At 39.0% G+C, this 23,157-nt stretch overlaps 1 protein-coding gene across 2 annotated transcripts in view; it reads right to left on the reverse strand.

Moving 5' to 3' along the window:
• Positions 1-23,157, reverse strand: part of TMEM132B (transmembrane protein 132B) — a 676,739-nt gene that overhangs the window by 360,140 nt on the left and 293,442 nt on the right. The window lies entirely within an intron of this gene.

The following is a 23,157-nucleotide window of genomic DNA, read 5'->3' on the forward strand; positions in this document are numbered from 1 at the left end:
TGTCATTGGCAAAAATAAAAGTTTTGATTTAAAAAAGAGCATGAATATGAATCATGTGGAGAAAGTCAAAATGAAGAGATTAATTACTAGAAACAGACTAAATGAAAATTGATTATGATTATATAGGAAGTCATATTCCCCTGATGTCAGGAAATCTTGAAGTCAACAGAAGAAGAGGATGGTAGAGGATGCGATGGATAGATACTGTCATGGAGATAACTTGAGTAGACTTCAAAAACTAGTGGCGGCTAGAAGGGTCTAGCATGCTATGGGCTATGAGGTCATCAAGAGTCATACATGACTCAACAACGGAACAACAAAATTTAGGTAACAAGTTGAGGAAAAGAGGTGAAAAGGTGGAAGATATGAAAAAATAAATCATACATGTGACAATATTTTACTGCCTTTGGGGGATAGTAGGGATGAATCTGTTATTTTTCAACATGGAAATGTTCCAGGGTAGAAGCTCCCTCCCTCTTCTGATGAACATCAGTTGTTCATTTACAACTGTTCTCAGAGAATTATATGGGCCACTGCAAAAGTTATGTGCCATTTTGTTTCAGAGGCAGGACTTGAACTCAGAACTTTCTAATTCCTGGGCTACACCTCTCTTTGCACCAAGATGTGACAGAGAATGGAATTGTGATTTCATTAGTTTAGGAGACTAATGAGGAAGCTCACTTTACCTTTACAGGTCAAACTCTTTTCTACAATTTAGAATCTTAGAAAGTTGCCTAAGGGACTCATAGATGCAGTGATTTGTCCAGGATCCACAACCAGTATATGTGAAAGGTAGTTTTTGAATTCAGGTCCCTGACTTCAAGGCGAGATCTCTATTCACTTCACCACTGGACTAATTCTATTTACTATACTATTTACTTTTTTATTGTTTTGATAGGGTCATGGGCTTCCTGGAGATGACTCTGCAGATTCAGATAAGAAGCCCATTCAGATAAGAAGCCCATCAAAATCTTTGCAGCTTATGAGATTTCCACCCTTGATGTCCCTTAGATTGTCATCAGACCTCCACTACACCCTCTCCTATTCCTTTAGAATTTCATGGCTAATAAGTCAAGGCTTAAATATTTCCTTTATCTCCAAATAGTAAATGTAGATAGGACCTGGAGTTCCATGAGCACATTAGTGTGCAGTCTTCATAAGACATTCCAGATCCACACCACACCACACCCCCCCCGAAATATTCTTTCAGGCCTCATTATACAGATTATCCTTCCCTGAAATTAAACTTTTCCAACTGTTACACCAACATTAAAGATTCATACATAGAAACGATGAGTAGAAAATGAAGCTAATTAGGTCAAATTAAAAGGAGAATCACTTGGAAATAATTAATCCAATCCTTCAGAAAGTCTCATGGGATATATTTGACCTCTTGCCAAAGTTCATGAGAGTTGTAAGTCTCAGCTCTCACCTGAACAATATTTTCCCCATGGGATGGACATCATGTGTCATTGGATGGGCAGCCCATTTGACCCCATAAAAATTCATTAAGCACTAGGTTTAAGACATTGTGTTTGAGCTTGTCTCTGTCTTGGGAGATAATGGTGATACACAATGACCTGGATCCATAATCAGAAGTGACAAGGCTTGTCTTTGGGAGATTGGGCAGCTCCAGAGCAAATACAGAGATTGCAAGACATGGTAGATATCATGGCAGGGTTGGAGTAAAGATGACCTGAGTTCTAATTCTGACTCTGCTATTGATTAAGTGCAAATTCCTGGGCACATCTCAGCTTCAATTTTCTCACCTGTAAAATGAGGATAAGAATTTCTCACAGGGTTGTTGTGAAGATCAAACCTGATACATACCTTTTTGATACATCAAACCTGTAAAGTATTTCACAAGCCCTAATCATTATTATTATTCTCTAAGTCTATTATTAGTAGTAGTATTAGTGTCATCATCATTATTATTATTGCTATAATTCTCTCAGTGATACTATATGGTTGCAGGTCATGGGGTAAATCATGATCTTAAAAGAACCTAATTTGAGGGGTGGCTAGGTGGCGCAGTGGATAGAGCACCAGCCCTGGAGTCAGGAGGACCTGAGTTCAAATCCAGCCTCAGACACTTAATAATTACCTAGCTGTGTGGCCTTGGGCAAGCCACTTAACCCCATTGCCTAGCAAAAACTAAAAAAAAAGAAAGAAAGAAAGAAAGAATCTTAATTTGTATGGTAACCCAAAGGACAATAGCAAGAGGCAAAGTAGGTGTTATTAGGGGATTATACATTAGCAGTAAGATCACACAAAGTAACAGAACTAACATCACAATTGGTACAAGAGGCAGACAAAACATGTAGCAAGACTTGAGAGAAAGCTTACCACCTGAACTTGGAAGTGACCTACCCTGAGTTTGAATTCCAATTTTTCCACTTATTCCCTTCATGACTGGGCCTCAGTTTTCTCTACAGTAAAATGGTGAGAGTGGACAAAGTGCCTAGTCCCTATCTCAGATCTTAAGATTATATGAATCTTAATCACTCTCTCTGGGCCTAAATTTCCTCAGCTGTGAAAAGAGGAAGCTGAACTAGATTTCTTTGAAGTCTCTCCCAATTCTATGATCTTCCAAAAGATTTGATCCTTCAGAGAAAGATAAGCATCCATCAATTGTGGAATGACTGAACAAGATAAGGCATATGAATGTAATGGACTCCTATTGTACCCTAAGAAGTGACCAAGGTTCAATTTCCGAAAAACTTGGAAGACTTATATGGACTGATGCAGAATAAAGTGAATAAGACCAGGAGAACAATTTATACAAAAATGGTAACACTGTAAAAACATAAAAACTTTATAAGATTCAAGAACTCTGATCAGCACAATAAGCAAGTATATTAACCATCTCCTGGAAGAGAAATGACCAACTCAATGCAAATTTGTGTGTGTGTGTGTGTGTGTGTGTGTGTGTGTGTGTGTGCATGCATATATATGGGTATGTATATATGGAGATAGTTGATGTGAGAATTTATTTTATTTCATTATGCATATTTGTTATAAAAAGCTTTTTTTCTTTTGTTTTTTCAATGAGGGTGAAAAGAGGTAGGAAGGAGAAAAAAATAAATTTTTGTTCATGGAAAATATTAAATTAAATTTTACCAAAAGAAGATGGGTGCTCACTTCTATCCACCAGCATCCCTTCTCTTACCTCCCTAATACCTTCCTTCAAACTATGATTCAAAACTAGATTTCCTGAATCCCTCATACCCTGACATGGATATTCTCTATGGGTCATTTATGTCCCAGAATCCCATCTTGTCATTCCACTGAGGCCCAAGCCAAACCTGGGGCCAAATGATTGCTGAGAGGGGCCCTGCATGTACAAAGACTTTCCCATAGAGAAGGAACCCATGCTATTTTTCTGTAGCTTTACATCTAGGTTTGAGGAACAAGATGCCCCTTGCAGATAAGCTCATCAATTCTAAACTCATCACCAACTCAATCCCTGATTGACTATATCCTCTGTTTGGAAAGCTGAAGGATGGAAAACTGAATTCCTTCCAATGCCTTTACAGAGGGCAGAGATTGGACTCAGCTCGCTCCTCTTTGTATCTGCTTCCCTGTCTGGTTTCAACTCCACGAAACAAAATGCCCCTACACTGGGTATCCATCCCTGTACCTCCCCACTTTCCTGTTTCCTTTAGAGTATTGTCTCCCACTTTAGATTGTAAATGCAATGAGGGGATAGATTGTCTTTTTATTCATTATATCCCCACAGCTTAGCACAGTAAGTACCAGGCATAATGTAAGTACTTAATAAATTTTTATTGAATTGAATTAGATTAGATAGAGAGGACTCCACTGTCCTGCACTCTGGTGAGATCACATTTAGAATATTGTATTCCATTTGGGGCTTCACATCTTAGGGTAGCTACTGATAAATATAAGAGTCTAGTTTCCCTGACAGTATATGAAGGAACTGGGGAATATTGTGCCTGGAAAAGAGAAGACTTAGCAGGGGATACAATAGCAGACTTCTACTATCTGAAGGGTTGACATGCAAAAGAAGGATTTGGTTGGATTAGTCTCAGAAGATAGAACTAGGAACAATGGTTGGAAGTTGAAGTGAGGCATGTTTAGCCTTGGCATAAGTGTAATGAGGATACTGGCCAACAAAGGCCAAATCCTAACACTGATCCTGAATTAATGAGGTGCTGACATTAGCACTGCCTCCCCCCAAATCAAAGTCACCCAAGTGTCAGAGCAGGGATCCCAAAACATGGTCTCTTCACACTCAGAGATTCTGAAATCTCAGACCCATTCCAGAATTTTGTCCATTATCCACACTCACTGCATTTATTATTCTCCCAAGGTTCCCCAGGTTTGTTTAATAACTTGCTTAGATGAAACAGCCAAGGATTTATTTAAACCCTTCTTTAACCTATTTGTATTTCCTATTTGTTCCAATTCTCAGGGTAATTTCTAGAACTCATCCCACACCAAGTAGAATGTCTTCCTTTTATTTGTCTGCCTACATCCTGGATTTATTCTCTTCTAGGAATTCAAGGATTTTGAGTAAGCATGTCAATCCTTCATGCTGCTTACCCTCTGTGGAGTACTTTTCACACTCATGAGCTCATCTGATCTTCCCAGCCACCCTTTAAGGGCCAGAGAGACAAGGACAAAAACCCATTTCTTCTCAGACAAGAAAAGTGATTCCTAGAGTGGTGAATCTGCCAAAAGTCATACCACAAGTTGGCTTTCCTAATTCCAAAAACGCCTCCTAAACTAGGGAAAAATACCATTTCCTTATTTTTTCAATCTCTTTCTGATCCTATAGATTATAACAATGCCCTCTTGAAGTATTCAGCTCTTTCAAAATACAAGTTTTGTTGATTCACTTTTTTTAGGGTTTTTTTTTTTTGGCAAGGCAAACAGGGTTAAGTGGCTTGCCCAAAGCCACACAGCTAGGTAATTATTAAGTGTCTGAGACTGGATTTGAACCCATGTACTCCTGACTCCAGGGCCGGTGCTTTATCCACTATGCCACCTAGCCACCCCTTGATTCACTTTTTAAACATAACTGTCATTTTGAAATAACATACCCCCAAACAGGACTCTCTTGTAACCAAAGTCTTCAGTTTTCTAGACTTAAAAACTCCTGTATAGCTCGAAGCAAATTTTTCACCTTCTCTGAGCTGGGCAGTTCTAAGTTTTTCCTTATACCAAACCCAAATTTTACCTCTCTATAACTTCTACCTATTCCACCTAATTCAGCTTTCTGGGACCAAATGAATTAAGCCTCTACTCCACATAAAATATGGAAGAGAGCCCTAGGGTCCCTTCCACCTCTAAATCTATCATTCTTTTATCTCACTTTTTTCTAAGTTTACCCTCAATGAGGTCCTGGATCATTGCTTACTATTTCTTCTTCCTTTAAGCCCTATCATCACCCATAGGAACCCCAATTCTAAAGACAAAGAAAACAGAATTGAAGCATCCTAAGTAGTGTCCCTCACCCAAGAACTGTCCCATGCATGCAGACTTGAATGACTAAAAGAAATCCAGGCCATGCTGAAGAAATTAGGCAATGATCTGAATCATACTCCACCTCCTTTTTCTCTTGAGTTATTGTTCAGTTGCCATGGGAAACCATGTCGGGGGTTGTTTGCTGGAGGCAACAGTTTCTGGTCTCTGTGCCAGTACAAAGGCGAACAATTAGGAGTAGATGAAATGATGGTAATACAAGGGAGGAGAGAGTGGGCAAGGTATGAGAGTAGTGTCAGTGCAGAGCTCAATGATGTCATTGGTCCTCTTTGAACATGAAGGCTGAACAACAATGCAATCAGTTCACCACTGCACTCTCCACAGTTTCTATTTGAAATCTTTTCACCTCTGCTCAAGCCTCTATAACTTTGAGTAATGGTAATCATCATCATCATCATGGCAGCTAATATTAAACCTTATCATTTAATTTTAAAGTTGGCAAAGAACTTTAAAAACATTAAATGTTTGTGGTAACACTGAGAGCTAGGTACTAGTATTATACCCATTTTACAGATGAGGAAACTGAGGTTGAGAACAATTAAGTAATTCCTCTATGACCTCATCCAGATCTACCTGACTCTAAGTCATAGAGCACAGAAATCAGATTTAGTGATAGCAAAGAGCCTAAATAGGATCCGATGCAGTCACTACATTTGACAAGTGAGGAAACCATGATTCAGAGAGATTGAGAGATAAATGAGTTGACATATCTAAAGTGCTTTGAAATCTTCAAAGCATTGCATAAATGTTCATTATTATGAAAGGGTTAGGTCTGGAACTAAAAAAACCTGACTTCAAATCCTGTTTCAGACACTCAATAGTTGTGTGAACCTGGGGAAGTCACTTAACCTCTGTCTGCCTCAGTTTCCCCAACTGTAAAAGATGGATCATATAACCTACCTCTTAAGAGTTATGGGGGGGGGGATCAAATTAGATAATCTAAACTTCAGAGCATTATGTGAATGCTATTTAGTATTATTATTATTAGAATCATCACCACTCAAAATCACAGGTATAGTAGGTGACTGCCAAAAGAATCAAAAGGGATCTTTAAAATCATGTTGCCCAAACCTCTCATTTTAGAAGAAGGGAAACTAAGACCAAGAAAAGAATGACTCATTTAAGGTGACACAGTGAGTAAATAGCAAAATCAGAACTTAAGTTCATCTTCTCTCTCCAAATCTCATGATCTTTGCACCCCTCAACTTCCTTTGTACCCCTTAGCTTCCAATGTCCCTTCAAGACTCAGTTCAAATATGACCTTCTGCAAGAGAGGCTTTCTCCATGCCCTTCTCCATGTGTTATAGCTTTCCACAATGAAGTTACATTCCTTCTAATCTATATGTATCTGGTAAGAACCAATTTATGTACATTGTTGTCTCTACAAGGTAAGTTGCTAGAGGGCAGGGACTATTTTTGCCTTTCTTTGTAACCCTATCTTTGGTCTAATTTGTATCTATTCTTTGAAGTTTACACCAACTTCCTCTTTGAAAATCATGGTGCTTCCCAGTCTCTGATGACCTTATCATCATTTCATCTTCAATAAATCCAGACCTTGCCACATATTAGACAAGTCATATGACCTCTTATGATACTCAGTGTCTAATCCTAGGGCAAGGAGATGGCACAGTGGATAGAGCACTGACCTTGAAGTCAGGTAAATAAGAGTTCGAATCTAGCCTCAGACACTTGACACTTACTAGCTGTGTAACCTTGGACAAGTCACTTAAACTTGATTGCCTCACATCCAGGGCTATCTCCAGTCATCCTGATTCGTATTTGCCCACTGGCTCTTCCCTGGAGGAGAAAGTGAGGTTGGTGACTTAGCAAAGCAGCCCTCATTCAAATCAAAATCATGTGCTTCTTGGTATCATCTGCTTTGATAATGAAGGACAAACATCATCATCGTCTAGCCATGTTGGCCTCATTACTATTCCTTACAAAGAACAAGAATCTTCCATCTCCCATCTCCATGTCTTGGCCCAGATCTGGACATAATAAGTCCTTAATAAATACTTGTTCATTGACCTATGAAATGAAAGGGGTGGACTGTATAACACTAAGGATCCTTTTAACTCTAAATATATTATCCCATTGAACTATGTGCCACATGAGGTCTGAAAAAGAAGGTCATCGCTAACTGGAGGGGCCCATTACCGTAGACCTTAAAATTGCTTAAGTCAGAGTGAGCCTTGGGACACTGAGAGGACTAAAATAAGGAGATTGAATGCAATGACTTCAGAGGTGACTTCCAGCTATACATCTATGATCCAATGATTCTAAGTCATTGGACTTCTCTGGGACTCAATTCCCTCATCTATTAAGTGAAGGGGCTGGATTCAATGACCTCTGAGTCTCCTTCCCTCTATCTCTAGTTCTATGATCCTCCAATCCAGACCCCCTCCCTCACCCAGTGGAGGTAGGGGACCTCACCCATCTGCATAGTTTATTCCACAGTTGAAGTTTTCGGGGGCAGTAATTTGAGCAGATTCACATAAAATGCTGCTTCAGCTGCTGCCCATTTTGGCTAATGCTTACAGTGGCTGCTTGATTGAAGTGTGAGTTAATGCTGATTATACCACATAATGTATATTATATTCCAATACCCAATTAGCCCAGTCAAGGATGGTGCCCTTTCCATCACAATCACATTCTGTATTTTTTTTCCTGTGTACTATTTGTCAATAGAGAGTCCCTGCACAAAAAGCTACCTGGGAGTTACTGCCAGCTACCTCACCCCAGTGAGCCCTTTTCTGAGAACAAAGAGATCCTAAGACCATCAGATCACCAAGACCTCTTTCCACAAAAACACACAAAGCATGTTTTCTGCATCAGCTCCCTTGGATGTGGCCTTTTCACTCCCACACAGACCCTGTGCCAAGTCAGGGACAGACATTACTTTCTTCATCTATAAATGAGGAAACTGAGCCCTACAAATTAGCCAAGAGGGAGGTAGGATTGGAGGCCAGGTTGACTCCATTCCCAGGATCCAACCCACTGCACCACACTGCCTTCAGTAAACCTCCCTGGGTACTTGCTACTTTGCCTAAATCATCAATCACATTCACTGACAGACATTTATTAAGCACTGATTTGTACAGAGGACCAAGGGAAAGACCAAGCTTTTTGTTGTTTAGTTGATCTATCATGTCTGACTTTTGTGACCTCATTTAGGATTTTCTTTTTTTTTTCTTTTTGCAAGGCAATGCCCAAGTAACACAGCTAGAAAGTATCAAGTGTCTGAATCCAAATTTGAACTCAAGTCCTTCTGACTCCAGGGCCGATGCTGTATCCACTGCACCACCCAAAAGGGACAACCTTTTGGGATTTTCTTGGCATAGATACTGGAGTGGTTTACTATGTCCTTCTCCAGTTCATTTTACAGATAATGAAACTGAGGTAAACAAGGTGAAGTAACTTGCCCAGGGTCACACAGCTAATTATGTCCAGGGCCAATTTTGAACTCAGAATGAGGAATCTTTCTGACTCCAGGTCTAGCACTCTATCCATTGGACCACCTAGTTGCTCTGCAAATAAATACACATAAATTAACTCATTGGCCATTTCTGAAAGTATATGCCTCATTCCATACTTATGGTCTGCCAGTTCTCTGTTAAGCAAGAGAAGGAAAGCATGCTTCACTTTCACTGCCAGAATCCCCAGAAGTCATGATTCCCACCATCATTATCAATCTCTTCATAAGTAGCTAGTAAGTGTTATTATACAGCCCACTTTCCCAGACTTTTTGCAAATTTCTCCCCTTCATGTGGCCCACATTCTATCCAAAGTGGCCTACATACTGGAATAGACCATCTGCCACTTTTATGTCTTTGCACAGGTAGTCTGCCATGCCTAGAATGTTCTCCCCAGCACTATCACCACCTCCTCCTATCTTTAGCTTCCTTCAAGTCTCAGCTCCACAAAGTTTCTGACATGAAACTTTTCTTGATTCTCCTTCCATTCTCAGCAGTATAACCACAAAAATAATGATGATGATGATGATAACATTTATGTGGCACCTTAAGGTTTAGAAAGCACGTAACAAATATCTCATTTTATCTTGGAATATAGGTGCTATTTTTAACGACATTTTACAGATGAGGATGCTGAGATAAACAGAAGCTAAGTGACTTTCCCAAGGTTGTGAAAACAGAGTGTCTGAGACCAGATTTGAACTCAGGTTTTCTGACTCCAGATCCATTTCTGAGCCACCTAGATGTCCTTCCTTACCTCTCGTGTATAGATACCATATCTATCCTTCAGTAGATGTTCTATCCTTCAGTGGACTGAGGGTCTTTGAGGGTAGGGCTTATTTTATTTTTTCTTTCAAACCCTGGCACCTAACATGTAGTGGTTATTTAATCAATGCTAACATAATTGAATTATTGGACACAATCATTTTAGACAGGATCATAGGTATAAAAGTGGACATGGCCTTAATCATATAACTCAATCCCTTATTTTACAGATGAGGAAATTGAGGCAAAGAGAAAGCATATGATCTTTCTGAGGTTAAGCAGAAAAGCCAAAATTGAAACCTGGGCCTCCTAACTCCAAACCTAGTGTTCTTTTTTCATAGAAGCATAGGAAGTAGTAATGAAAGGAATCTTGGATTCAGCTGGTCCAGTTCTCTCATGCTACAAAGATATAACTGGAGACAACAGAGAGATTAAATAGTTCATTTTCACTTACTTTATGGATATTGGCATTCCCCATTATATGTAAACTCTTCACAGAAAGTGACTGTCTTTCATTTTGGTCGCTTATAATTGGTACAGTGCCTTGCATATAATAATACTTAGAATAATAATATAATAATAAATGTTTGTTATTGTGCAGTCATGTCCAATTCTGTCACCCCATTTGGCAGAGATACTGGCATGCTTTGCTATTTACTTCTCCATCACATTTTACAGATGAAAAACTAAAGTAAAAAGGGTGAAGTGACTTGTCTGGGGCCACCCAGCAAATCTTAGATAAGATTTGAACTCAAGTCTTCCTGACTATAGGACAGCTCACTGTGCCACTTAGCTGCCCAAATGTTTATTTACTGATTATTCTTTGACTAACTGACTCATATAAAATCACACAGAGACTAAGAGCCTTAGTCCCAGTGCCCTCGACTTCTTCCAATGCCATTGGGGAATGACTAATTGGCTCTACCTCATGATGAAGGAGTAAATGTTTGTACAATGAATAAGGGGCATATAAAGGCTTGGGAGGGAACATGCCAAGATGCTGAGTGAGAGCCCAAATGAAGCTACTGTAAAGATGAAGGGCGGGCCCTATTCCTCATTCTTGTTGGCTCATTAAGTCTCTAATGGCATCCTACACCCAATGGCATCACCCAACTTAATCTAGGCTTTGAGAGAAAATCCATCATGTCCTACTTCCTTCCGTAACTTAACACTATGCAAATGGCCCATTCTAAGTGCCTCACACAGTTCACCCTCCAGAGCTCATTCCTAAATGATGAATTGAAGTAACTGACAATAAGAAGATTTAACCCCATCCCACCCCCCCAAAAAAGGTCTCTTCCTCTTCCAAATTTCTCCATTATTATTGAGAGCAACACCAGTCTCCCACTCTCCCAGCCTGGTAACATAAGTGCTATCTTCACTCCTCACTTTCAGTCACCCTACACTTCCAACCTATTGTCAAATAATTTACTTTCTCCTTTCAAGAAAGACTGAGGTTTGAAAGAAAATCTTCCTAACAATTACACCTACCCAGATAAGACTTGAGATGTCTTGGAAGTTATTGGATACTCTGCACCCACCCCATTGGATGGCCGGGGTGGGGGGAGGTCTCCAAGCAATGACCTGGGTGTCATTTGTTAGCTAGGTGATTCTTATATCAGATACAGGTTGAACTAAACTGACCCCAGAGTCCTCTTCCAGTTCTGAAATGCTACAATAGAGATGATGTTGTATGAGATCCCTAATCTTGTCCTGATGACTCTGGTACCCAACTTGCTAAGTTTCTTGAAGACAGGGAAGGCTTACTTTTGAATTTCCCTTCCTAGTTCATAAAATAAATGTTTAATGATGGATTGACTGACATTGCTCCTGAATGGGTACATGCAGTCAAGGACTTATTGGTTAATGAAAGGCATTCCATCTTGTTCTGGCAATCGGTTTCAGCAGGAAGAATTTGTGGCATGGCTGAAGCACAGGACTTTCCTTTCCTACCTACCCAGCATTGGGGCAGAAAAGGTAAGAACTATCCCATTAGTCCTAAGAAAGAATGGGGGACTACTGGTGGCCCATCACAGTGATGATGTTTCTGAGACTGAAAAGACCAAATTACTTTCTGAATCAATTATTTTTCATGACTGAGTACTTACAGAATTGGTGCACTATATGGGGTGAGCTTAGAGTTTTTACACATGGCCCCCTACAGAAGGTTGTGCTTAGACCTTAAAGGGCCTAGTCAAAGAGTCAAAGATTCAGCAAGTGGAAGGAAGGAAGGAAAGAAGGAAGGAAGGAAGGAAGGAAGGAAGGAAGGAAGGAAGGAAGGAAGGAAGGAAGGAAGGAAGGAAGGAAGGAAAGGAGGGAGGGAGGGAAGAAGGAAGGAAGGAGGAATGAATGGAGGGAGGAAGGAAGGGAGGAAGGAAGAACAAGGAGCAGTCTAGGCATAGAAGACAGCCAAGGCAAAAGCTCAGAGGAGAAAGATGAATGGTTCCATGAGAATACCAAAAAGCCACAAAGTATGTGAAAAAGTATTGTGCTAAAATGTAGAAATGATGAAATGGAGCTAAGTTAAAAAAAAACTTTCTTAAATGGTAAGTTGACAAGTTTCTATCTGATCCTACACTGGATTTTCATAGAATGGGAGGGAGGGGTTGAGGGGGTGGAGAACGTGGTTAGACCTACATTTTAGGTAACTGCAAGAGAGCCCACTGGTAGTGGGGAGAAGTGGAAGAAAAAGATAATCATGGGCTTTATCTTGAAGGAAACTGAAAATTTTATATATCATTACATCATATCTAGAAAAAAATCTTAAGAAGTTATCCAGGACATCTCCTTCTAGCAGATAAATCAACACCCAAACCACAGCAGACATTTTTATAAATTACAGAAAACCAAAGTTTAAATCCTCAACCCTTTCAAATTCTGTGACATTGAATAAGTTAATTCACTTCTCAAAATCTTCTTTCCTATGGGTAAATAGGATAATAAAACATGTACATCATACTATCTATCTATCTATCTATAGTAAAAACACATACAAAGGCAGAGAAAGGGGAAGACAGAGAGAGGAAGAGATACAGACCAAGAGACAAGAGGGTGAGAAAAAGAGAGTTCAACTGAGTGAAGGGACTGTTTCATTTTTTTCTTTGTATCCCCATCATCCACCATAATGCTTGGTATATATTTGGGACTTAATAAATGCTTGTCTTCGATCCATAATTGTGGCAATCAAATGAGATATTGCCAGTAAACTACTATATAACTATGACGTGCTACATAAGCATGCAACCTGTGACCAAGCACCTTGAAGTTCTGGGTTTACAATAACAAGATTCGAACTTGAAAGCTACCTCGATATAATTGCAGAGATTTGGTTTGGGGGGTTTTTTAATTTTATTTATTTAAGACAATTAGATTAAGTGACTTACCCAAGGTCACACAACTAGGCAATTATTAAGCGTCTGAGGCCAGATTTGAATTCAAGTCCTCCTGACTCCAGAGTCAGTGCTCTATCCACTGTGCCAGCTAGCTGCCCTGATATTTGATTTGTTATGTACCTTCCTCCAGGGAATACTTCAAAATCTCCAAAAACAGCTGTCTTGTCATTTACATCCTTGTCTTTACATATATAGATGGATACATGGAGCAGGGTTCCCCAATTCTATACAAGTTCCCCAATCCTATATCAAGATATGAGGCACTACCACAAAAAAATATAAAAGAATAAAGGAAATCTTCAAATAATACAAATAATATCTCCCCCAAAAAGGGCTTAAAATAATCTGTAAATAATCGATAAATTCTCATCTTTCCCTGGTGAGTCTCACTTTCCCCCAAGGTCCCATGCAGTGCCCCCGACATATAGTGCCAAAGAGAAACTATAATCTTCCAAATTACCCTTAGTATTTGTGAGAAAATGGTATTTCAACTTTGGAGATCATCCTTCCAAAAAAGAGAGAGCAGGTAAATTAGTTTAAGCATTCTCAATTTTCATCATGAGGATTTCACAAACTCAGATTTATAAGGGACCTCAGAGACAATCTAGAATCCATATCTAAACAAGAATTCCCTCTACAGTATCCTCAACAAGAAATCATCAAGTTTTTGCTGAATATCTCTGGTGGGGGTTGGGGAGAACTCACCACCATCTGCAGCAACTCATTCTACTTTTACAGAGTCCTAATTTTAGGAGACTTTTTCTTTCCATCAGGCCCAAATCGATCTCTCTAAAGCTTCCCTTCATTGCTCCTAGCTCTGCCCTTCGGAATCAATCAGAAGAAGGTTAATCCCCCTTCCCTATCACATCCCTTCCACATCTTAAACATAGCAGCTATCAGTCAAGTCCCCTCTTCCTGAAACTAAATCTCCTAAGTTTCTATAACTAAACATTATATAGCATGATCTCCAGGCCCTTTGCCATCTGAACCATGCTCCTATGGACACTACCAATGTCCTTCCAAAAACATGGCATCCATAGCTGAATAAAACTTTCCTGGCATTTATAATTCATATACCTTATGCTTCCTATAAGTTTCCTAGTTCCAGACACCATGATTTGAGAGAGGAGAATTTGGTGAACATATTGAGAGAGCCACTCAATGATTTCAGGGTGCCAAAGCAAAATTCCCCTTGGAAAAACTGGTATCTCCCTTCTCTTTAATAATAATAAATTGTATTTATATAACACTATTTATAAACATCATCTCATTTGATCTTCATAATGACCCTGTGAGATTGGTACTATTGTTATAATCATTTTACAGATGAGCGGGGGGTAAATAACTTGCCCAAGTTCAAACTACTAGTGAGTATCTGTAGCAGAATCTGAACTCAGATCCTGACTCTAATTCAAACATGCTAATCACTGAGTCATCTAGCTGCCTCATAAAGGAGTAGCCTGATAGAATAGCATGGTAGAATTGAATAAGCACTGAGCTTGTAGTCAAAAAACTTGGGTTTGAGCCCTGGTCCCAATACTTGTAAGCTAGGTAACCATAGGAAAGTCAATTTATCTCTCTCAAAGTCAGTTTCCTCCTCTGTAAAAAGGGAATGATATCCTTGAATGACCAAGCTCATAAGGAAGTTGTGGAAAATTTATTTTTCAAACCCTTCAAAATGCAATATGACTTATTATTCCTACTAACCCTCATAGCAGCCCTGTGAGTTAGGCAATGCAAGTATTACTGTTTTGACAGTGAAGGAAACTGAGGATCAAAGAAATTAAGTGGTTTGGGCAAATTGACAGCCCTGGGACATAGATGTGCCAAAATTCAAATTCAAGTTTTCTGATTCCAAGGTCAGAGTTCTTTGCAATCTACCCTGATAAAGGGGACAGAAAAGAAGTTAAAACAGAGAGATTAGATCACACAGCCCTGTTTGATTATAACTGACATATCTGGTCAGATTTCCCCCAAAGGGAAAAGGAGGTACATGTAGATAGAGACAATTAGAATGACTGATGAGTCCATGAAAATCAAAGGAATTTTTGAAGACCTGAAGACCAAGGAAATTTTACCAATTACATTAATGTTTGTTCTTATCTGGTTTACCCATGATTCAAGGGCAGTTTCCATGTAGTAGTAAATTAAAAAAAAAAGTCTCACTTTATCCTTCTGAGCTTAAAAAAAAATGAGGGTTCTAACAACTCCAAATCACTTGGATGCTGACTTCAGTTCTGAAAAAAAAAAAACTGGGTTTCTCCTGAAACACTGTCTTGTCTTGCTTCTCAGGATCCTAATTAGGTTAACTGAACCGAAGTTGGCAGTGAGGTGGCCTGACTATATGTATTGTCGATATTCTCTGTCCGCCAGGTCAGTTTGTATAGCAGCAATAAATCCCATTGATAGATCAACTGAATATGATAACTGTTCTTTGAAATCCTGGGCCAGAATGGCAGATCAACTTAGAGTATTTGTGTACACACACACACACACACACACGTGCACACACACACGCGCCGCGCACACACACACACACACACACACACGTGCACACACACACGCGCGCACACACACACACACACACACAATTGTAACATTAAAATACTCCAGCACTTTATGATTTCATCATTGTAGGTATTCCTTCAAGAGATACAGATGGCAGCCTATCCATGCCTGCCCATTCATTATGCCTCTTGTCCATGTCCTCCCATAAATTCACAGAAAACTATTTCCAATCTCCATCATCTATGAGTGTATTTGGAGTCTTTGGCTGATCCTTCTCATTGAATTTAGAAGGTGAGATGGCAGATTAGCCGTGTCACGAGCACAGACCAATCAGAAGACCTGGCAAGGGATATAGAACATCCCTGCCCCCAGAGATGGAAAAAAAATTAAAACTCCCAATCCTGAATTGAGGGTAAAAAGCATGTCGAGCTAGACAGGGTTAAACGACTACTTCAGTGCTTTTTCAAAAGATTTTCTCACAGGTTAATTTCCTCCACATCTTTTCATTGTGAGGCAAAAAAGTTCATGAACCCAAACTTACTTAATAGTCATGAGATTTTTCAAAGGTGTATGAGGACCTCAAAATTTTTATAAATTAATTCATATAGATTACACATAAATTTTCAAATGGTTTTGGATAGATGCATGCATGAATGAATGAATGCACTAAAGCTACTCAATTATTTGTAGGAATCTCATGTGAATCGTTTTATAAAGCAATTCTTATTAATAGATTTTTACATTCAGATTTTTCAAATGTGAGTTTTGCATAGTGTAAGTTGCACCTGTATTATCTAAGGATTCTAATTACCAAGTGGAAGGAAGACAATGGATATCAGTGTTCAATCAACGAATACGCTTAGGAAAAAAAGCTGCTATCAGATTATGTGTGTGTGTGACTCCCAATATTTTCAAAAGGATGCTCTACAGATTTTATTTTTCTACCATCAGGAAAGTCTTTTGAGAGAAGGGAAAGGATAACAAGAGAGAGACAGACAGACAGACACAGAGACAAAGACAGAGATAGAGAGACAGAGATGGAAGGAGAAAGGGAAAAAAGAAGGGAAGAAAGAAGTGAGGAAGGGAGAAAGAAAGGAAAGGAGGGAGGAAAAGAAGGAAGGAAGGAGAGAGAGGTAAAGGGGGAAGAAAGAAGGAGAGAGAGAAGGAAGGAACAAGGGAGGGTAGACAAATTAGACAAAAGAAACTTGGTTTACCTCACAAAACAAAGTGAAGCCATTTTATACCTCTGAAGGTACTCTTTTTTCCCCTATAACTTGGACAAGGAATAGGAAAAACAATGAAAGAATCTGCTTCATTCATGTTTCACTAATCCATGAAATTATACCTGTCACAGTAATTTAGTTTTATTAACACCATATTTTTTTTTGCTTTGTATTGAACTGGTGAATTTCACAAAAGCTGTAAGTCTCAAGTTAATTAACACTGTGACCTTTTCCTTTGTGAGATTAGGTTTAATATTTTGGGATTAATTAAAGTATGCAAATCAAAACTCCTAAAAGATCGGTTCCAGATTTCCAAATATTGTAGCACTTAAGGTAAATATTTGCCTTTGATCTTTATTTTAATTTGCTCTAGGGGCAAGAAGAGGATTGAATATATATTTCTTTGAAGAAGTTTGTGCTACAGTCTTACGATTCTGTCATCAAAAGTAGAAGCAAAAATTACTACAAAGGCAATTGCCATTTATATACTACTTCAATATACTTACCAAGGGCTTTTTGGAGATTCTGCCTTTTGAACCTTATTACCACACTTGGAAGAAGGTATTATAGGGATTATTGCCATTTTACATGTGAGTAAACTGAGGCTGGAGAAGTGAAGCAACTTATCAGTGGCAGACCTTTGCTAATTCCAAGCCCAGCATTCTATGTCATATGCCGAGAGCACCTTTTCAAGCTCTTCAGTTGAACTTTCCCTTCCATTCAGAACCATCAGTGGGTTACTGTGGCTTCTGATCATGTCCAAAGTTGACATAATAGGTTGGATTCCAGTAACAAAAACTCAAATCCATCCCTGCCTGTCTTTAAGTCATTCAACCCTGCTCCCCACGTCAAGTCTGTCCTATCATTTTTCCCCAGGCGTCATCCCTAGACATGCTTTCCACATCAGCTTTATTTTTCTAATCTTTCCTTTCCTCCCTTTTGCAGTTTGACCCCTTTATCATATGCTTATTCATCTTCATTACTCACCATTTCCTCACAATGTGGGCTCATTAAAACATTTTAAATTAAGACCTTTCCACTGTCCTCACAGAGTCCACCAGCTCTTTCTTTACACCACTTTTTAAATTCTTATCATGGTGTTTCAGGCAGTTTGTACATTATATTCTATTAAAACTCCATTCCATCCAGGCTTGTCACAATTTGGAGATTACGGCTCTCAGCAGCAGGGATTGTTAGGAATATATTCATAAATTCACCTTGTTAGCAGCCCAGCACATTCTAGGAACCGGTTTTTCAAATCCCATTTGATAACACAGTTCAACAAAAAGTATAAAAAGAACCAATTATTTATTTATATTGTGAAATGTATTTTACAGAGTTATTGGATAGGCATAAATTGTCTTCCCCAGGTAGAGATACCTGGCATTTTGGACAGTTAAAGAGAGGTCAAATTATAAATGCAAAGGAAGAGAGTAAAGGAGAAGGAGGTATTAGAACATTCTCCATGGAGGTGGATAAAAAGCAAAAAAAAAAAAAAAAAAAAAAAAACCTGTTGGTGGCAAAAGAGAATCTACCACAGGCAGAAAACTAGCCTCTAATTTACTGGTACATCCACCTTGACACAATGTGTTATCCTGAAAAGAGATGAATTTGGAGTCAAAGAATGTAGCTTTGAATCTTTTGTCAGCTGCTTCCTGAGTGACTTTGGGTAAACTGCCCAAATTTAATTCTCTGGACCTCAGTTTTCTCATAAGCAAAAGGAAAGTATTGTACCAGAGGATCATTCTGGTTTCTTCTAATTCTAAATTAATGATATCATCTATGATTTTTACCAGAAGACTACAAGTTTTATTCATACAGAATGAAAAGTAGTGGTGTTTCCTTTGGTAAGGTCATTTTATTTTCTCAATAGTCCAATATTTTGAAGTGGCTGTTGCTGAGTTCTTTCAGTCCTATCTAGCACTTGGAGTTTTCTTGGCATAGACCATGGAGTAGTTTTGCATTTTATTAATGAGGAAACTGAGGCAAACAGGGTGACGTGACTTGTACAGGGTAACACAGCTACTGTCTGAAGCCAGATTTCACTCAAGTCTTCCTGACTCCATGTCCAGCTCTTAAGGATACTAGGCTGCTTAAACTGATATTAGCTTTTTTTCAGTTGTCACAACACAATTCTATCTCACTAGGCTCATGGTTCACTTATACCTCCAGGTCTCTTCCTTGAGAACTGTTGTTCGGCTATGTCTCTCATCCTTTAACAGTAAAATTTATTTTTTAAGTCCAATTATGGACCTTCAGACCTAACCCTATTAAAACAGCTCTTCCTAGATTAAGTTTAGAATTATCATTGCTAACCTGTGGCCTACATTTGCTAAGAAAACCATCTGGAGCTAGAAATGTAGTTTGTGGCCTCCCTCAGGTGGGAAGCTAACAGCTCCATGTATAAATCAAACCTGTGACCTTAACCTAACTGTCACTGACTCTAAGTCACATTAAGAGCTCACTGAAGGTAGAATACAGTTTACACTCCATTGTCAGCAGTCACTGAGTCTTCATCCACTTCTGCACCTTCACTCAACCGTACAAATCCTTTTCCAAAATCATCAAGCCACAAAAAGAGTGTTATTTCCCAAGCCCACCTCTCCTGCTTATCTTGCTAAGCTTGAAGAATTTGCTTGCAGCATCAGTAGCTGAATCAGCACACTGCCTCAAATGTGTCTATGCACACAGCTGTTTGGAGCTGTTCTTCATCACCCATACCTTGGTTGCATGTGTAGACACAGCCTCAGAGACTTCCACTTATGCATGCAAAGATGTCTTTGAAAAGGTAACTCACAGCAAGAGATCAAGAAAAATTCATTTACTTTTGGTGTAATCAGATGCCAAATTTTGTTGTTTCTAACTTTACAACATTTTTCACATATGTTCCCTTCTTTCTACTTGCTCAGTTGCAACCCCATTTTGGAACCTCATCACTTCTGATTTGGCCCTAGTGTCTCAAGTCCCTCCCCCTTCGATCCTTCCTCCACCCAACTGACAAAATTATTTTCTCAATGCCTAGATTTGATTATGTTATCCACCCCTCCCATTTAATAAACTCCAGTGGCTCCCTGTTCCTTCCAGGATCAATTAGAAAATATACTGTTTGTCATTTAGAGTCCTTATGATCTGACTCCTTCTCCTCCCTTTCCAGTCTTCTTATACTTTATGTTCCACACACTCCAAGGACACTGGTCTTTTTGTTCCTTGTATGTGACACACCATCTCCCATCTTCACACCTTTGCTCTGACTATTCTCCATGTTTGGGATGCTCTCGGTTGCTTGGGTTTCTCTAAAGACTCGACTCCAATCCTACCTGCTCTAAGAGACCTTTTTGGTTCCCCTATCTCCTTTCTCCTTCTACTCCGAGGTTATTTACCATCACTCTGTATAGAAACACACAGTAGTTATTTATGTGGCAGGTAAAAGATGAAATGACTGAAGAAATAAAGGCTCAAGCTTCTGAGTGTATAGATTTATTGGGTAGCTCATGCCAATTTCATAACAAATCAGGAACAATAAGCCATCCTCAGTTTTAGAGCTGGTTCTCAAATACAAGGGAAACAGACTTTCATACATTAAAAACAATTAATCAAATAAGACTCATTAATTTAAAAAATTGACCAAGACACAAAATTAGCTCATTGGATTTCTAGTTGGAAGGAGGATGAGGGACTTTTCAAGTGGGAAAGGAGAAAGTCAACAGGTGCAATTTATAGAAATCAGAAAAAGAGGTGTCTCGTTCTTCCCAAGCTTCTGTATTTAATGAAAGGAAAAAAGGAAATAGTAACTGATTATTCAGCACAAGACCAGTTTTTAGATAAGACAAAGAAATTGTTTGAGATATATAATTGTGAGAAAACTCCTTATATCAAGCTTCAGAACTGATCAGGTTTTTGCTCAGTATAAGCTAGGTTCACTATTTAAAGTCACTTTGTTAGGCACTTAACAATTTTGATTGAATTTGATCCTCATAATAACTCTAGTATCATGTCATTCCCATTTTATTAAAGTGGAGAGAGGTGGGGTGGCTAGGTGGCACAGTGGATAGAGCACCGGCCCTGGAGTCAGGAGTACCTGAGTTCAAATCTGACCTCAGACACTTAATAATTACCTAGCTGTGTGGCCTTGGGCAAGCCACTTAATCCCATTGCTTTGCAGAAAGAAAGAAAGAAAGAAAGAAAGAAAGAAAGAAAGAAAGAAAGAAAGAAAGAGAAAGAAAAGAAGAAAGAAAGAGAAAGAAAAGAAGAAAGAAACAGAAAGAAAAGAAAAAGAAAGAAAGAAAGAAAGAAAGAAAGAAAGAAAGAAAGAAAGAAAGAAAGAAAGAAAGAAAGAAAGAAAGAAAGAAAGAGGTTTAGTGACTTGCCCAGCATCACATAGATAGTAAGTACATGAATCTGGATTTGAACTCTAGTGTTTCTGACTCCAAGTCTAGTATTCTATGCATTGTCCTATCTAGCTGCTCGTTGCTCATTGACTGAATGACTCCCTTACTGCCTGATTGTATTACTATTGAACCTGATGTCTGATTCTCATTTTTCTTCCTCTGATATTTCATCTCCTACCTCCCTCCATTCACACAAACCAATCCCAATACCTGGAATGCTCTCCCTCCTCATCTTGGCTTGTCAGAGTCTTTTTCTTCCATCAAAGAGGCGAAAAGTAACACTAAGACTACACTTCAATGAAGCCTTCTCTGATTCCCCCAAATGCTAGTTTCTTTGGCCTATAATTATTTGTGTCTATATTATCTTTTCCACCCTTATCCTCATATTGTCACTCAAGAGAATGGAAATTCTTTGAAACCAAAGATGATTTACTTGTTTCATTTGTTTCAAGAGCACCTGTAGTATATTTTCCATGTTGTAGATATTTAATAAATATTGATCAAAGTGAATTACTAGTATAATCATTAGTAGTTCACATATAATAGTAGTTCACTTTAGGTTTTAGAAAGTGATTTGCGTTTTATTTCATTTGAGCCTAATATCTCGATGTTGAAGCTATTTTACAGATGAAGAAATTGAGGTTCAGAGGAAGCTAAATGCCTTGTCAATGGTTAGTGAATGTGAAAGGTGGGATTTAAACCCAGGTCTTTCCCCTTCAAGTTCATTTGAAGGGCCCAGTTCCCCACAATTCCTATCATTTGCAATGTCTAGCAGTGGAACTACATTGACCTATGACTAACACAGAGCCATCCAAAAGAATAAGAGGAACAAGGATCTTAGTTCTAAAACTAGAAGGAACATCATGTCTCATTTAATAGTCAGAGCAACTGAGACCCAGGGAAGTCAAGAGTTTTGTCTGAGGTCACACAAACCACAAACATAGGAAATGGGATTGGAATCCATGTCCTCTGGCTCAATGATCTTTCCATTATCCCCTGCTGAAGGCAGGAAATTTGAGGGGAAAAGAAATGCCCCCCAGGGGATATTTGCTTTCTTGAAAAAAAAAACTTGTTTTTTTAACTTCCCAGAGAAGCAAAACTTTCTCTTTCCCACCCTGGAAACTAACAGGAACTAAATATCACTATTTATATGTCAAATAAGAGTGGTATTTGGGGAAACAGGAGAGATGCACCTTCACTTCAAAGGGTATGAAATGACCTTTGAGGAGGCAGATGCAAGAGGAGTGAGCGAATGGTAATAGTATATGAACAGGAGCATGGAGGGTAAAGTGGGGAGGTAATCAGAGTCACAGGAAGTAGAGACTTCATCACCCCCACCAGGGGAAAGTAGATAGAAGATAAATATATAGAGAAAAGGAAGGAAGGAAGAGAGAGAGAGAGAGAGAGAGAGAGAGAGAGAGAGAGAGAGAGAGAGAGAGGTAACAAAGAGGAGGAGGGAGGGAAGGGAGGGAGAGGGAAAGAGAAATGAATAGAGAAACAAAGGAACAAATTGAGAGGGAAGGAAGGAAGAAAGAAACAGACAACGAAGGAACAAAAGAACAAAGGATGGGAGGGAGGGAAGGAAGGAAGGAAGGAAGGAAGGAAGGAAGGAAGGAAGGAGCAAGGAGCAACCCTAATTCTTAGGAAGCTTTTCAGGATATTGAGTTAAAATTGACCTTTTTTTTTTTTTTTACCATTTCTGCACATGGCTTTTCCTCTGTGACCAACAAAATAAGTATGGCACCTCCTCAAAATGACAGCTCTGAAAATAGCTGAAAATAGTTAGTAGAAACCCCTCCGAATCTTCTCTTTTCTGATTAAATATTCCCCAAGTCCTTCAACCAATTTCCTTCTGTCAAGGACTCAAGGTCCTTCACCATCCTATTTTCCTGCCTTTGTC

The sequence above is a fragment of the Macrotis lagotis genome, chromosome X (assembly GCF_037893015.1).
Source record: "Macrotis lagotis isolate mMagLag1 chromosome X, bilby.v1.9.chrom.fasta, whole genome shotgun sequence".
In the NCBI taxonomy this organism is placed as follows: domain Eukaryota; kingdom Metazoa; phylum Chordata; class Mammalia; order Peramelemorphia; family Peramelidae; genus Macrotis; species Macrotis lagotis.